General features: G+C 37.9%; 1 protein-coding gene across 1 annotated transcript in view; it reads left to right on the top strand.

The window, feature by feature from the left end:
- Positions 1 to 15,939, top strand: part of LOC136866414 (transient-receptor-potential-like protein) — a 208,634-nt gene that overhangs the window by 32,101 nt on the left and 160,594 nt on the right. The gene's annotated exons all lie outside the window — the stretch shown is intronic.

Genomic DNA, 15,939 nt, shown 5'->3' with positions numbered 1-15,939 from the left:
GCGCAAACGTAGGAGAAGGAAAGAGAGACGAACAGTTTGAATGAAAAAAAGAGAAATGGGGTTTTTACGTTTTACCTGGCATTTTTCCAACGTTTCTCTTCGAAAAAACCTCATTGGCAAAGTGAAATTGGTGCCATTGATTCCACCACCAGATCCATTGTATTCATTGGTTTCAGGAACAGGAACAGATTCCATTTATTTCTTTACAAATATCCAAAAATATAACAAATGCTTTCAAATGGCTTCATTAGGGGCAACAAATGTACTTCGGGACAATTTCATGCCAACTTTCAAGGTAACATATAACGTTGCTTTCTTTAACATATAACAAACGGATTTATCTCTCATATTGCTTTGTTTACTTTATTTTATTTTATTTTATAGTTTTTGTGACAAAAATAATAAACCTGTCCTTAATTTACAGGTACAAGGCCAAATATATCACAGAGCAGGTTCATTGTTGCCGGTGTTAGATGGCGACTACAAATTCCTGCAAATTTATTTCATGGGCAATTCAATACAAGAAATTGATCTGCATTGTGCACATAACAGTTCAGTGAAGAGGTCTACTGTAGAACAATTACAAACTTTCTTTCATCAACACAATCAGTTGACTAAATTGTTCAAAACTGCACTGGATCTCATGCCGTATGATAATCACAAAATTGTAAACAGAGCTGATAAAACTCTTGTCGACCAACGTGCAAGATGTTTCAATGCGCCAACAATTGATGAAGTTAGCCACTGTTATAGTTGGAGAAAATTCGGAAGCCTGTGATATTGTTTTACATCGCCGGAATGATCAGTTACAGCGTGTGTATGAAACACACCGCTCATACGATGCGCTACAATATCCCATCATACTGTATTTTGGCAAGGTGAAGATGGTTATCACTTTGAATTTAAACGACTGCAGTTTCCAGTGCGGGTCGCTTTTGCTATGACCATAAAGAAATCCCAGGGGCATTCATTGTGTGTTTGCGGCATTAATCTTGAAAACCCATGTTTCTCGCATGGCCAATTGTATGTTGCCTGTTCCCGTGTTGGAAAACCATCAACTTTGTTTGTTTACGCGCCAGGCAATCATACAAAAATATCGTGTACCTTAAAGCTTTACAATGAAAAATATCTTCATAGTGTTGATTGGAATCAGTGTTTTCTATGATAGTTATTTCCTACGAAGAAAGAGGAGTAACTTTAGCCACATTATCTTCACGCCAACTTATCAAATTAATTGATTTGCAACGGGGGATAATTATGGCTCTGTGAGGGATTTGAAGACCTGCTGAATAGTTCCCATCTACGTTGTAGTCAATCAGGGTCATTACTGGGTAGTGATTTGCTATGATCTATGATCTATGATCTATTTGAGCATTTCCTTATTCACAATCAAGATATTAATATTGCAGGTAATGAAAACACGTTTTTTTTTTTTCAGGAGTTTGTTACTAACTTTTGGCACCAGTAGAAAATTAACTCATTTGATGTTTATAATGTAGTCATTTGCATTATTCTGATTTTTGCTTGCAGTACAGACTGAATTTCAGTTCGTTCCATTGTCATTTATTTTTGACAGAACGACGTCTGTCGGGGCAGCTAGTCATTGATATATATATATATATATATATATATATATATATATATATATATATAAGAAAATTTAAAAGTCCAATAATACTGCCCTGAGGAATTCCCCTCTTAATTATTACAGGGACAATTAAAGCTTCGCCTCCTCCAATTCTCCGAGTTCTATTTTCTAGAAACATAGCCACCCATTCAGTCACTCTTTTGTCAAGTCCAATTGCACTCATTTTTTCCAGTAGTCTCCCATGATCTACCCTATCAAATGCCTTAGATAGGGCAATCGCAATGCAGTCCAATTGACCTCCTGAATCCAGGATATCTGCTATATCTTGCTGGAATCCTACAAGTTGAGCTTTGTATCCGGGAGATAGGGGGTTTGCATCCCACTGTCGGCAGCCCTGAAAATGATTTTCCGTTGTATCCCATTTTCACTCCAGGCAAATGCTGGGGCTGTACCTCAATTAAGGCCACGGCCGCTTCCTTCCCATTCCTAGGCCTTTCCTATCGCATCGTCGCCATAAGACCTATCTGTGTCGGTGCGACGTAAAGCAAATAGCAAAACAAAAACACAAGTTGAGCTTCAGTGGAATAACCTTTCCTAAACCCAAACTGCCTTCTAACAAACCAGTTATTAATTTTCCAAACATGTCTTAAGCATAAGCTTTCCCAAAGCTTATATGCAATGCATGTCAAACTGACTGGCCTGTAATTTTCAGCTTTGTGTCTATCACCCTTTCCATTATACACAGGGGCTACTATAGCAACTCTCCATTCATCTGGTATAGCTCCTTCAACTAAACAATAATCAAATAAGTACCGTACTTTGGATATGGTACTATATCCTTTATGTCTTTAGTATATCCCCCGAAACCTTATCAATTCCAGCTGCTTTTCTAGTTTTCAAATTTGTATCTTACTGTAAATGTCATTGTTGTCATAGATAAATTTTAATACTTCTTTAGTAGTATTCACCTCCTCTATCTGAACATTATCCTTGTAACCAATAATCTTTACATACTGCTAACTGAATACTTCTGCCTTTTGATGATCCTCGCACACACACTCCCCTTGTTCATTAATGATTCCCGGAATATCCTTCTTGGAACCTGTTTCTGCTTTAAAGTACCGATACATACTCTTCCATTTTTCACTAAAATGTGTATGGCCGCCAATTATGCTTGCCATCATGTTATTCTTAGCTGACTTCTTTGCTAGATTCAATTACCTAGTAAGTTCCTTCAATTTTTCCTTAATTCCACAGCCATTTCTAACTCTATTTCTTTCCAACCTGCACCTCCTTCTTAGTCTCTTTATTTCTCTGTTATAATATAGTGGATCTTCACATTCCTTACCACCTTTAAAGGTACAAACCTATTTTCACATTCCTCAACAATTGCTTTAAACCCATCCCAGAGTCTGTTAACAATTTTTTTCACCGTTTTCCACCGATCATAGTTACTTTTTTAAACTCCCTCATGCCTTCTTTATCAGCCATACGGTACTGCCGAATACCTTCCATTAATACCTTCCTTTCTTTTACATTTATTTTTAACTACCACAAAAACAGCTTCGTGATCACAAATACCATATATTACGTCAGTTTCTCTATAGAGCTCATCTGGTTTTACCAGCACCACATCCAGAATATTCTTCCCTCTAGTTGGTTCCATCACTTTCTGAATCAGACGCCCTTCCCATATTAACTTATTTGTCATTTGTTGGTCATGCTTCCTGTTGTTCGCATTATCTTCCCAATTGGCATTTGGTAAATTGAGATCACCCGCTACAATCCCATTCCTTTCCTTATCGTTTCCCACATAGATGATTATCTTATCAAATAATTCTGACTCAGCAACAGCGCTACCCTTTCCCGGTCTGTACAATTCAAAGACATGTTTGTCATCTTTAACATTTTCGTAGCTTACAAATTCTTCTTTCACCAGAATGAAAACTCCCCCCTCCTACAATACCTATCCTATCTCTACGATACACCCTCCAGTTACAAGCAATGAAAATCTGTTTTGGTCCGGATTGAAAGTATCATATAATGTATATAAGAAAATATTTATTATTTTGCCACCTATTCAATACAATGCAGAATGTTAACTAATGAGTTAAAACATTGTTTAAATAGACATGTTTTGCCTCTTATTATGAGGCATCCTCAGTCAATATTAAAACCTTATTTTTACCAGGTACCTGGTTGAAGATTGTTCTAAAATATGTTGGAAAATGATGTGTGTGAGATTAAATTTACAGTTCAACAATAAAAAAAATCTGAAATAATTAAAACTCTAATACAATAATAAATTCGTATGTAGTTCACTTAATGAAGGAGAGGTCATTTGATTGTAAGTAACTTAATTGATGGCTTGAAGCTGTAGTCATTGCTTGATGTTGAAGGAAATTGACAAGCTAATACATAGTAGAAACAATATAAAATCGGTTCAATGTTAAATATACAATACAATACAATGATAATACATCGATAAATTTGTACGTAGTTCACTTATCGATGTATTATCATTGTCAACAGTGATTGCAGCAGGTCCTCTAGAAACCATTTGCACTTACGTACTACAATCCTAGAAATGGACGAAAAATTGTTTTCACTGTCAGCTTTGAAAGACGCCCTATCCATGTCGTGGACGTGAATATATTTCCTGTTGACGATCAAGATGCTAGATACCATACCACCTAGACTCCATTTACGAAATAAAAAACATACGCCTCAACCCAGGATCGACCCATCGACCTCCTGCATGGTAAACCAAAACTCTATCCACTGCACCAACTGTACAGCACGACTAATATGTACTGACAGAGGTAGTTACCCTACATGTGGTAACAGTGTTGCCAAATTGCCACTCTTCAATGTCCCTTTTCTGCCGGATATACTTGCAGGACGAACTTTTGTAAGAAATATGTTTTTATTGCTGGCATGTGAGGAGTCACGCTGCGACGCCCAAGTGCACGAATTTCGGTTTATCCTGTATATACAGTATATATTGAAACGGGAATGCACTGTGAGCATTCGCGTTCATGTATTTCTTGAGGAGAACGCGCTAACACCCGACTGTATGGATTCAAAACGAGCGCCGAGCGCGCAGGCATCATGGGTGACAGCATGCAAGCGAGCACTGCTACGGAGTGCCAGCCAAGGCCAAGTGACGTCACACCGAAAGTTCTATTCGATTCGATGGCATTCCATCACAAAGAGAAGGTCAGTTCGTAATTTGGAGAACGTCAACTTGTAGGCCTGGACAACAAATGCTACTGCCCAAAATTTCGTGAAAATCGGCGAAAGGATGGCCGAGATATGATTTTTTATGAAGCTCATATTTCCAGTCTCGCCGTCCGACCTTGAGCATTATCAGGGGGTCGCCAGCCTCGAGGAGAACAGGCAAGGAAATGGTTATGATTGCATGACACTTATTCCTAACTAACACAACCACTGATCTTTTTCCAGCCCACATCCTTGCATGTGCTATCAAAAGACGTCAGGTTTTACATGTAGGCTCTTTCTTCTTTCTGCCTATGTGGTTTTTCCCTGACCCTTCAATACCATACATCAACACCACCTTACCTAACACAAAGTCTTGCCGTGGTAGCGAGTCTGACTCGGAAACCGGCAGATACTCCTTGTATCACGTCCCACTCCTCCCTGCTAACTCTTTCTTCTTCTTAGAAATAATAGCATGTCGGAGGCCATGTAGATTGAGTCGATGGTCACGCGGGGAGAGCGGGCTTCGGGGGCCCCCCCGAAAAAAAATCGAGGAGAACAGTGTGTCACAGTGTGTGAGTGAATACTTCGTCGTGAACCAGCCGCCTCGCTATTCGGGCCCGCTGATGTGATACAGTTCGTTACTCCGTCCGGCTTAGGATCGGTGGTTCAAAGTACGTAATACAAGTGTTGAAAGCCTTCTCACTGGACTCTAACTTCGCGTCCAAGCGAAAGCTTAGTCACTTATTGCACCATTCCCGCGTCCAGGTGAGGATACATGAGTTCCAGACTAGCTCTTGGTAAACGATTCTATTTGTTCAACATTGCTGGGTTGTGGGTTCCGCGTGAGAAAGTACGCCGATGGCCTATGGTAAATCTCAACCTACGCAGAAGGACGTCTCCAACACGCTATCAGTCGGATACCATACTCGCATGTCGCATAAATTTATCGCAAAATCCAGGTTATTACGGCATTTCAAGAAATTCGTGCACGTTGCCACCGAAATCGCAATCAGAAAATTAGTCATTATAGCCTTATATCTAGCTCTTATTCTAAGTAGGCATTAAAAGAATTTTATGGTTTCACTACTTAGCTTTTATTGGCAAATCAATCTAAGTATCATTTAAGTATTCTGTAAAATTTCGTTAGAAATCTCCTCATATAACGTAGACAGTCTCATAATACAATCTGCATCTCTATGCGTTGTGATTATGTTGTAATGAAAGAAACAGGTTTTGAAAACCTTTTTCAAGTAACTGGAAACCAGGCCTCAATCGTCGACACACTAATTCTGGCCTGTCGAACTAGTAGGTTGTAATTAGGTAATGTCCGTAAAAATTAAATGAAAAGAAAAATTAAAGTATATATAATCAAGTGAAAAATATTAAATATAGTTGAAATAATTAGATGCATCCAATGGGTTTAAGTGGAAACAAAATCATACTCCCTACTATGTACAACATTTCAAATTATGGTTTCAATTAAGAATGTAAAAACGCAGTGAAAATAACCAATAATTAATTAATTAATTAATTAATTAATTAAGATCTGGAATCTTTTCTTAGTGAGCTGGATTGCTCTTCAAAGTCACCAAAAAATATATTATTTAATCTTTAATTCACATGTGACTAGTGAAATGAAAATCACTTTGCTGAAATCTTAACATCCGTGTCCATGCACAGTAGGAAATCGCGTGAGAAAGCAATGTTTGTTTTCTTAAGAGTTAAATTAATTCAAAAGCTTGAAAATTTCCATATTCGTTTCATATTTCATGATGTCTGATCTCCATATAAGCAAATTCAAGTCCACTTTAAGTCGTAATCAATCTCAAATTAATTCTATCATAAGGCTTATGTGGCTAACTCACTCAATTATTATTTTAATTCATGGTTGAAATTCAATTTAAGTGCGCATCTGGCTGACTGTAGTATTACCAAGTGTACTTAACTAACTTTCCAACAAATTATACCATAAGTGGAAAAATTGTCATATTAGAAGACTCTACCTTCATCTAAAGTCCATATATGAATGACTAAGTTACCAGTGATGTGTCAAACTGCTCCCATAAATTCATAAATTAAGTTACCGTGTGTGAGAGTACTTAAAAATGATCGTAGATAAGTCAGTGAAGGCCTAAATATTAACGTTATTGGCCTCTCGGCTCCTCTGATGATCCTACATACTCAAATGACTCTGTATTGATGGCATTGAGATCGTATCCTAACCTATTTTTGTATATCAGGGAAATAAAATAGCAATTGAAAACAATACTTTCAATATATACCTTAGCATGCGCAATTTACACATACTATCATCTCTCGGAAGAATACTATGACCAACTTTTCAAATAACAATAACTATCACCATCACAACTTAACATCAACTCATATTATTACTTCACTCACCATTCATCACTTCAAATATCACGTACCATTCATATTAGTGCGTCTCAGGCACTCATTTCATCAAATACGCTGCATATGCGCCATAACCTACACATTTAAAGGGATTATCCTTACCGTCATAGTATGAAATAAAAGTGTATCACAATGCTAAACTGTGTTACTATACTTCGTCGTAAACATTCCCTAAATACGATCTCCAAGCTTATTACTCTGTTAAGGCCATCACACATGTATATTAACCTTCATATAATACTCTAACACTTCACTGACAACGACTTAAAAAAATAATATCAATCACTTTCTCTAACACCACATTGATAAATTTACGAACGGCATTCACTGGTATTTTACGCCTATATATGAAATTAACGGTAACTTCAGATGAATACCTACTTCCTTGTAACTACACTTGAATATCATTTACGCACGCACAATGTCACAAATCATATCACACATAACCAAAAAAAATAAAATAAAGGTTTCTACTTACGAAACGACTCATAGGGGACTTAACTTTGCTTATTGGGTAGTGTCTCCCATCTCGCTGTTGTTCATCGGGAATGGTAGGCCTCGCTCCATGGTTCGGCTTAGGTAATCGGGTCCATCTCGTCCTCTCAGCTGATTACCAACCCTCCTGGGTCATCAATCTCGTGAAGCGCCACCATAGTCGGAGTAGTCTCTGCCTCAGTCTCTTAGAACATCATCATAGTGGTCTCTAGTACGTCGGAAACAGAATAATACAATGCATTAGTTGATATTGACATGCTGTAATCCGTTTCGTACTGCCAATGATATAGGAATATATGTGCTCTGGGCCGTCTAATTTAGCTATAACAGCTCTAAATGTGCTATTATTTGTCAATTCTCTTGCTTGTTGGACGAAAGTAATCTTCCGTATTTTTTTTAGGAATTGCACTTTACAGCTGATTGAATTCTGCTCCTTTCGATGTGCAGTATCGGACAAAATATAACGCTTCCAAAGTCCAACTGTGACGTAGTAGCTGAATAAGACTTGACGTTTCCTTATCGCTGGTCTTATATTTCGCGTATATATGTCAATCTATACAGTTGACGTCGAGCGGGCTGTCGCGGATTTAAATTTCCTCCAATAATTGATTACAAAATCAGATAACCGGCTTGATTCTTTACTCGATTCCGTCCTTTTTGCTGCAGTGCTGGATTGAGTTTAGTGTTCTAATGGAAGTCTCTTTTTTTAATAATCAGTTTAAATAATCCACTTCTGTCATTCTTTTCTCACAGCCTTCTAAAAATGGTTCTTTTGGTGACTGCCGGTTTAAAGTATTACCTTTTCGGCTCGTACTGACGTTAATTGCTTTCATATTGATCTTTTAATGGTTGGAACGCCATTTTTGTTCCTAATACTGCAACTATAGAACGGTGAAATGGCACATTATGATATCGGTCTGTCAAGCCGAGTAACATTATTTCGTTTTGTGAATGTTTGTATTGAAGAGACTGTACAGTAATCACTAGATATTTTGAAACTATGCTTAAAGGACTTAGGGCATAAAGACTGTGTTTTATTTGTTTCCTCTCCAAGAGACTGTGTTAGGTTATTTCGTGAAATTGTGCCCTAGTGAAAGTACAATTCTTTTCATGGACGGTGTCAATTTGTTTCATAAAGGACAGTGCCAACCTTTCTTTTAAAGACTGTGTCAATTCGCTCCGTGATAAAAACAGTGTCGACATTTTCTTTTCATAAGACTGTGCCAGCCTTCATTTTCAAAAGACTGTGTTAATTCACTTCGCAGAACGGTGCTAACATTTTCTTTCATAAGACTGTGCCGATATTTCCTTTCAAAGACTGTGCTGATTCGCTTCGTGAAATACGGTACCTTTATTTATTTCATAAAAGACTGTATCGCCGAAAAGTGTATTAAATTATGTGTAAAACTGTGAATCAGTTGAAAATTTATCTCTGAGAAACTACGTGACTTTTTGTTAAGACTGTGTCGTAATAGACCTTGGTTCTTGTTCACGAGACCGTGTCGTAAACTGTTTATTTTCTGTCTTCGCAGAAACTTTAATTTCTTTCTACGTGTGCGTGTGCTAGAACATTGCATGTGCTCATTACAAACAGTACAAAGACTGTGTCCGTAGGACTTAAGTTATTTTCTTTTCGCACTGAGATTAAGTGAAGTGGTAAACAATTGTATCTCAGAAAGTTCCAGATTATTTTCATTGCCTATAACTTTGAGATCGACAGCGACTATTGCACGAACAATATTAATTATTTTCACAGAACTGTGATTTTGGATTCATCTCTTTTTCCAAAAGTAATGTGCGTTCAACACCATTTACAGTGGAACTTGTTCGGCCAGTAAACAGTGTCTCGCCACCATTTGCAGTGCAGTGCGGTAGAGAAGTGTCGTATCAGATTCTATTGACATTCTGTGCGAAAGTTTTACATTTCTCTACTCCCTTCATGGAACTGAGTGGAATACAAAGCTAAACAAGTATTCCATGCTGCACTATCATCAGACAACCGCCCAGGTTCGAGTCTCCTTCAACATCTGACAACCACCGTGGGACGACGCCGACGCCGCAGGACGACGACTTCTCTACATCTTTGAGGCCATTCAAATCATTCGTCTGTAAAAGGTGATATAATTTCTATGCATTTTTTTGAATAAACTGCAAGTTCCACTTTAAATATGAACTCATTTCACTACCCTTCTCTCGTACACTCTAAAGCATGAACCGTACACGCCTTGGCGTTAATCCATGCTCTCCACAAAGCTGTTGTTCTGTTTCAATATATACGGTATATAAGATATTGTAATAAGTGTTGAATCATGGCTGAGAAGTGATATTATGGATACAGAAATTTTCTCCTGGAATCTCTGCTCCTTTTAATATAGAGACAGCAGTAGCGGCACTAAGAAACTCGCGCCCCCTCTCCCCCCTAGCGCGCAATAATTGAAAATGGGCCGCTTGTTTCGTTGATAAGGAAACTTACGAGTTTATTTTGTAGTACAAGGTTGTATTTTATTACAATGAACAGCAACGACGATAATAATAATAATAATAAGAAGAAGAAGAAGAAGTTAATTACACAATTTAGTTTGCAAATCCAAAGGAAAAAATGAAATGGTGTATGGCTTTTAGTGCCGGGAGTGTCCGAGGACATGTTCGGCTCGCCAGATGCAGGTCTTTTGATTTGACACCCGTAGGTGACCTGCGCGTCGTGATGAGGATGAAATGATGATGAAGACGACACATACACCCAGCCCCCGTGCCAGCGAAATTAACCAATTAAGGTTAAAATTCCCGACCCTGCCGGGAATCGAACCCGGGACCCCTGTGACCAAAGGCCAGCACGCTAACCATTTAGCCATGGAGCCGGAATTAAAATAATACACTTATGTGGTAGGAATATATGCATACACATAACACATACAAGAAATACATATTCCAATTATAGTAATCAAAACACGCTGACCGTCACCATACTAAGAAATAATCTCGTTCTTAGGACCAAAGAATTTACTACTATTTACAACTCAACCATCCATCGCAGGCCTACTTAGCTACACTGACAGCCGAGTTCATCTTTGTTATCCCATCATCGCTGACTACTGGGTTCTCAGAACTGGCTGATTACTTCAAAAGCCGTGTTGATTGTTGTAAGTGGCAGCAAGGGATGGTTATTATTGTATCAGGCTGGAAAACCCACATTCCTTCAGAAATAACTACCGTACTTCTATTGATAAAGGAAACTCTGCACTACGATGGCCTAAGTTTGGAATAACCCTCATTAATACAAATAATACTGTGTTTTGTTCTGTAGCTTTATCAGTATGGAAAATCACTCTTCAGCTGCTGAAATGAGAAACAATCATGGGCCCCTCACGAGCTATGGGTCTGCGGGGTCCTTATCACCGCCACTGAGAGACAGGAAATGAACGGTAGGAGAAGGATTATTCATACTGGTGAAAGAAGAATTTATAACCTACAAAAAAAGTTAAGGATGAAAAATATCAAATTCTATGTGAAAGGCTAGTATCTAAAAATAATAGGCAACTTGATGGTTTTAGGATGAACAGACATGGAAAGGGTTATACGGATGCTGATGTGGAATTATTTGATAAGATAATCAGCTATGTGGAGAATGACACAGAAAGGAACATTATTGTAGCAGGTGATCTTGATTTAGTACAATTTACGAACTCTATTATACAGATCCATATTGATACAGTCTAAAATAAGAAACAATGTTAGGTTCAATGGTGCACCCAATCAATACACCTCACTTTGCAAGTGAAAACTATTTAATATAAAAACATATTAAACATAGAAGCCTCCGTGGCTCAGGCGGCAGCACGCCGGCCTCTCACCGCTGGGTTCCGTGGTTCAAATCCCAGTCACTCCATGTGAGATTTGTGCTGGACAAAGCGGAGGTGGGACAGGTTTTTCTCCGGGTACTCCAGTTTTCCCTGTTGTATTTCATTCCAGCAACTCTCTCCAATATCATTTCATTTCATCTGTCATTGTCCCTGAGGAGCGTGACAGGCATCGGCAGCCGGCACAATTCCTATCCTCGCCGCTAGATGGGGGCTGCATTCATTCCATTCCTGACCCGGTCAAATGACTGCAAATAGGCTGTGGATTTTCATTAAACATACCCTGGAACATTTTTCATCTCATTCGGGACTTCATCAGCTATAACATCTCGTAGTAGATTACAAAGCTCATTGTTGCTGTCTAGTAAGTGAAAAAAATGGAAGAACCCATGTCTTTTAAGTGCTATTTGAGAATATATTATTACAAATAAAATATACACATTATTTACTGTTGGGAGATCAGAAGAATGCACATGCCCAGTGAGGCACGGGGCGGAGGGTTTTTCACCAGGAGAGCCAGTGACGCAATGGTTACCATAGCAACTCCGCTACTACCCCGGCGACTTTATTTTATCTTCTACTGGCAGCTCTTCGCTCTTGTCAGTTGTAATCCAGCAAAGTGCAAAGTGTGAGTCAATGTTTTCGTGTAACAGATACGAGCAAATAAGAGCCGATCTGTCTGGGCAGAACTGGAAGTTCGTGCTTGCAGGCCACATTCCTCATTCTTGCATTCTTCTCATCTCTACACAGTAAACGAGATTTTCCTCACTTCTTGCAAAAAAATGTTATCTCCAATGTTAAAATTTGAATTATTTCTTGAAATATGACATGCTAGCCATAACGTCTCGTAACAGAATACAAATCTCATTGTTGCTGTCTGGTAATTTAAAAATGGATAGACCCATGTCCTTTATAAACTGTTGAAAATAACTACACATTATTTACAATAAAATAGTTCAACACTTCTTGCACAAAATCTTTCTTCAATGTTAAATTTTGAATGACCTTCTTGATAATATTACATGCAGTCTTGGTAGCTGGTAGTTTCATAGTGCTGACTGAGGGAGATTGAAATTCTGGCCTCGGAATAGGAATGGGAATAATCCACATCGAATTTTTAAAAACTTTGACTCGTATGGAAATTTCTTTCAAAAAATAAGCTATATCTGGTAGAAGGAATCTGAAGCTTCTGAGATAGCCTGTCATATGGCAAAGATCAGCGCTGCATGACCACCATATTGATGGCTTAATTCTTATGAATATTCTTTTTTTTTTTTTTTTAGACAATGTCTGGAAGGAAAGAGATGTAAAAATCAATGGGTTTAAAACTGTCGGAAATGTAAGAAATGAGTTTCCGTCATGACTGATTGACAAGAAAACTTACCATCAAATTTGATTAAATTCCCTATAGCTGGTTCACAACTGAGCTTCAGTAGCGTGGCAAGAAGCAAGTCAGAGCGAGGCTGAGTTGTGAAGCAACTATAGGGAGTTTCACCAAATTTGATGACCTTGTCTTTAAAAGAAAAAAAGGAATATTCATAAGAATTAAGTCGGTCATGCAGCCCTGATCTTTGCCATAAGACAGGCTATCTCAGAAGCTTCAGATTCCTTCGACCAGATATAGCTTATTTTTTGAAAGAAATTTACATATGAGTCAAAATTTTTAAATATTCTGATGTGGATTGGTCCCATTCCTATTCCGAGGCCGACAATTTCAATCTGCCTCAGTCAGCACACTGAAAATACCAGCTACCAACACTGCATGTAATATTATCAAGAAGGGTCATTCAAAATTCAACATTGAAGAAAGATTTTTGCAAGAAGTGTTGAAGTATTTTATTGTAAATAGTGTGTATATATTCTGTGTTTAGTTATTCTCAACAGTTCATTAAGGACATGGGTCCATCTGTATTTAAATTACTAGACAGCAACAATGAGCTTTGTATTCTGTTACGAGACATTATGGCTAGCATGTCATGTTTCAAGAAATGTTTCAAATTTTAAAACTGAAGATAAACATTTTTTGTAAGAAGTGAGGACAATCTTGTGCAAATAATGGGTACATTTAATCTTTAATGCATTCTCAAATAGTTCTTAAAAGACATGGGTTTTTCCACCTTTTTCAATTACTAGACAGCAACAATGAACTTTGTAATCTACTACGAGGCATTATGACTGATGAAGTCTCAAATGAGACAAAACATGTTCCAGAGTATGTTTAATATGTTTTTGTATTAAATAGTTTTCACTTGTAAAGTGAGGTGTATTGATTGGGCGGACCATGGAACCTAACATTGTTTCTTATTTAGATCATCAATTTACCAAATGTTATCTGGGAGGGTAATGTGAATGACAGAAAGCATAACCAACTCATGGAGAATAAGTTAATCTGCAAAAGACAGCTGAAACAGAAAGTGATGGAACCATCTAGAGAGGAAAATATTCTAAATATGGTTCTAATAAAACCAGATGAGCTCTATAGAGAAACTGAAGTGATAGATGGTACAAGTGATCACGAAGCTTTGTTAGTCATGGTTAAAAATAAATGAGATAGAAAATAAGGTGGTAAAAGTAATACTGTTAGGCAATACCACATGGTTGCTAAGGGAGGAATGGGGGAGTTCTTAAAAAGTAATTATGATCAATGGAAAATATTAAACAAAAGTAAAAACAGCCAATGGGTTGGGTTTAAAGCAATATTGTTGAGGAGTGTGCAAACAGGTATGTGGCATTAAAGGTGGTAAGGAATGGTAAAAACACTCTCTATTATAACAAAGAAATAAAGTGATTAAGAAAGAGGTGCAGGCTGGAAAGAAACAGAGCTAGGAATGGTTTTGGAAGTAAGGTGAAACTGAAGGAACTTAACTAGGAAAGTGAAATTAGGAACAACATATAAATGTCAGCTAAGAATAACATGATGGCAAACATAATTGGCAGTCATATGAATTTTTTTTTGCTAGGGGCTTTACGTCGCACCGACACAGATAGGTCTTATGGCGACGATGGGATAGGAAAGGCCTAGAAGTTGGAAGGAAGCGGCCTTGGCCTTAATTAAGGTACAGCCCCAGCATTTGCCTGGTGTGAAAATGGGAAACCACGGAAAACCATTTTCAGGGCTGCCGATAGTGGGATTCGAACCTACTATCTCCCGGATGCAAGCTCACAGCCGCACGCCTCTACGCGCACGGCTAACTCGCCCGGTCATATGAATTTTAAGGGAAAATGGAAAGATGGAAGCTTACATGCAACACATGTCAAACTGACTGGCCTGTCATGTTCGGCTTTATGTTTATCACCTTACCTTTATACACAAGGGCTACTATAGCAACTCTCCATTCCTTTGGTATATCTCCTTCGTGCAAACAGTAATCCAAATACTTCAAATATGGCACTAAATCCCAAACCACTGTTTTTAGTATATCCCCAAAAAAATCTTATCAATTCCAGCTGCTTCAACTTTTATATCTTATTGTAAATGTCTTTGTTATTGCAGGTAAATTTGAATACTTTATCAGTGTTAGTCACTTCCTCTATCTGGACATTATCCTTGTAACCAACAATCTTTACATACTACTGACTGAATGCTTCTGCCTTCTGTAGACCCTCACATACACACTCCTCGTGTTCATTAATGATTCCAGGAATGTCCTTCTTGGAACCTGTTTCTGCCTTAAAGTACCTATACATACCCTTCCATTTTTCATTAAAATTTGTATGACTGCCACCATGTTATCCATAACTGACTTATTTGCTAGATTCAATTTCCTAGTAAGTTCCTTCAGTTTATTCTTACTTCCACAAACATCTTTAATTCACTTTATTTCCAGCTTGCACCTCCTTTTTTTAGTCTCTGTACTTCTCTGTTATAATATAGTGGTCTTTACCATTCCTTACTACCTTTAAAGGTATATACCACTTGTCACATTCTCACAATTGCTTTAAACCCATCTCACAAAATGTTTACACTTTTATTTATGGTTTTCTATCGATCATAATTACTTTTAAAATCTCTCTCATGACTGTTTTATCAGCCATATGGCACTGCTGAATAGTTCTACTTTAACAATGTACACGTAGTGTTATTCATTCTTTTTTGTCGGAAGTGTCACCAATGTAAATGACAACTATCATGTGTCATAGTTTCAGTGGAACACTTTTAAAATAACTACATTGGTTCACCATATTTTGTTACTAACATGGTAATACTCTCCTTGACTGTTCATAATAGTTCTTGGCCTTAATTAAGGTACAGCCCCAGCATTTGCCTGGTGTGAAAATGGGAAACCACGGAAAACCATTTTCAGGGCTGCCGATAGTGGGATTCGAACCTACTATCTCCCGGATGCAAGCTCACAGCCGCAC

Source organism: Anabrus simplex, chromosome 3 (assembly GCF_040414725.1).
Source record: "Anabrus simplex isolate iqAnaSimp1 chromosome 3, ASM4041472v1, whole genome shotgun sequence".
In the NCBI taxonomy this organism is placed as follows: Eukaryota; Metazoa; Arthropoda; class Insecta; order Orthoptera; family Tettigoniidae; genus Anabrus; species Anabrus simplex.
The sequence above is the reverse complement of the archived record's forward strand: the minus strand, read 5'-3'. Positions and strand labels throughout refer to the sequence as shown.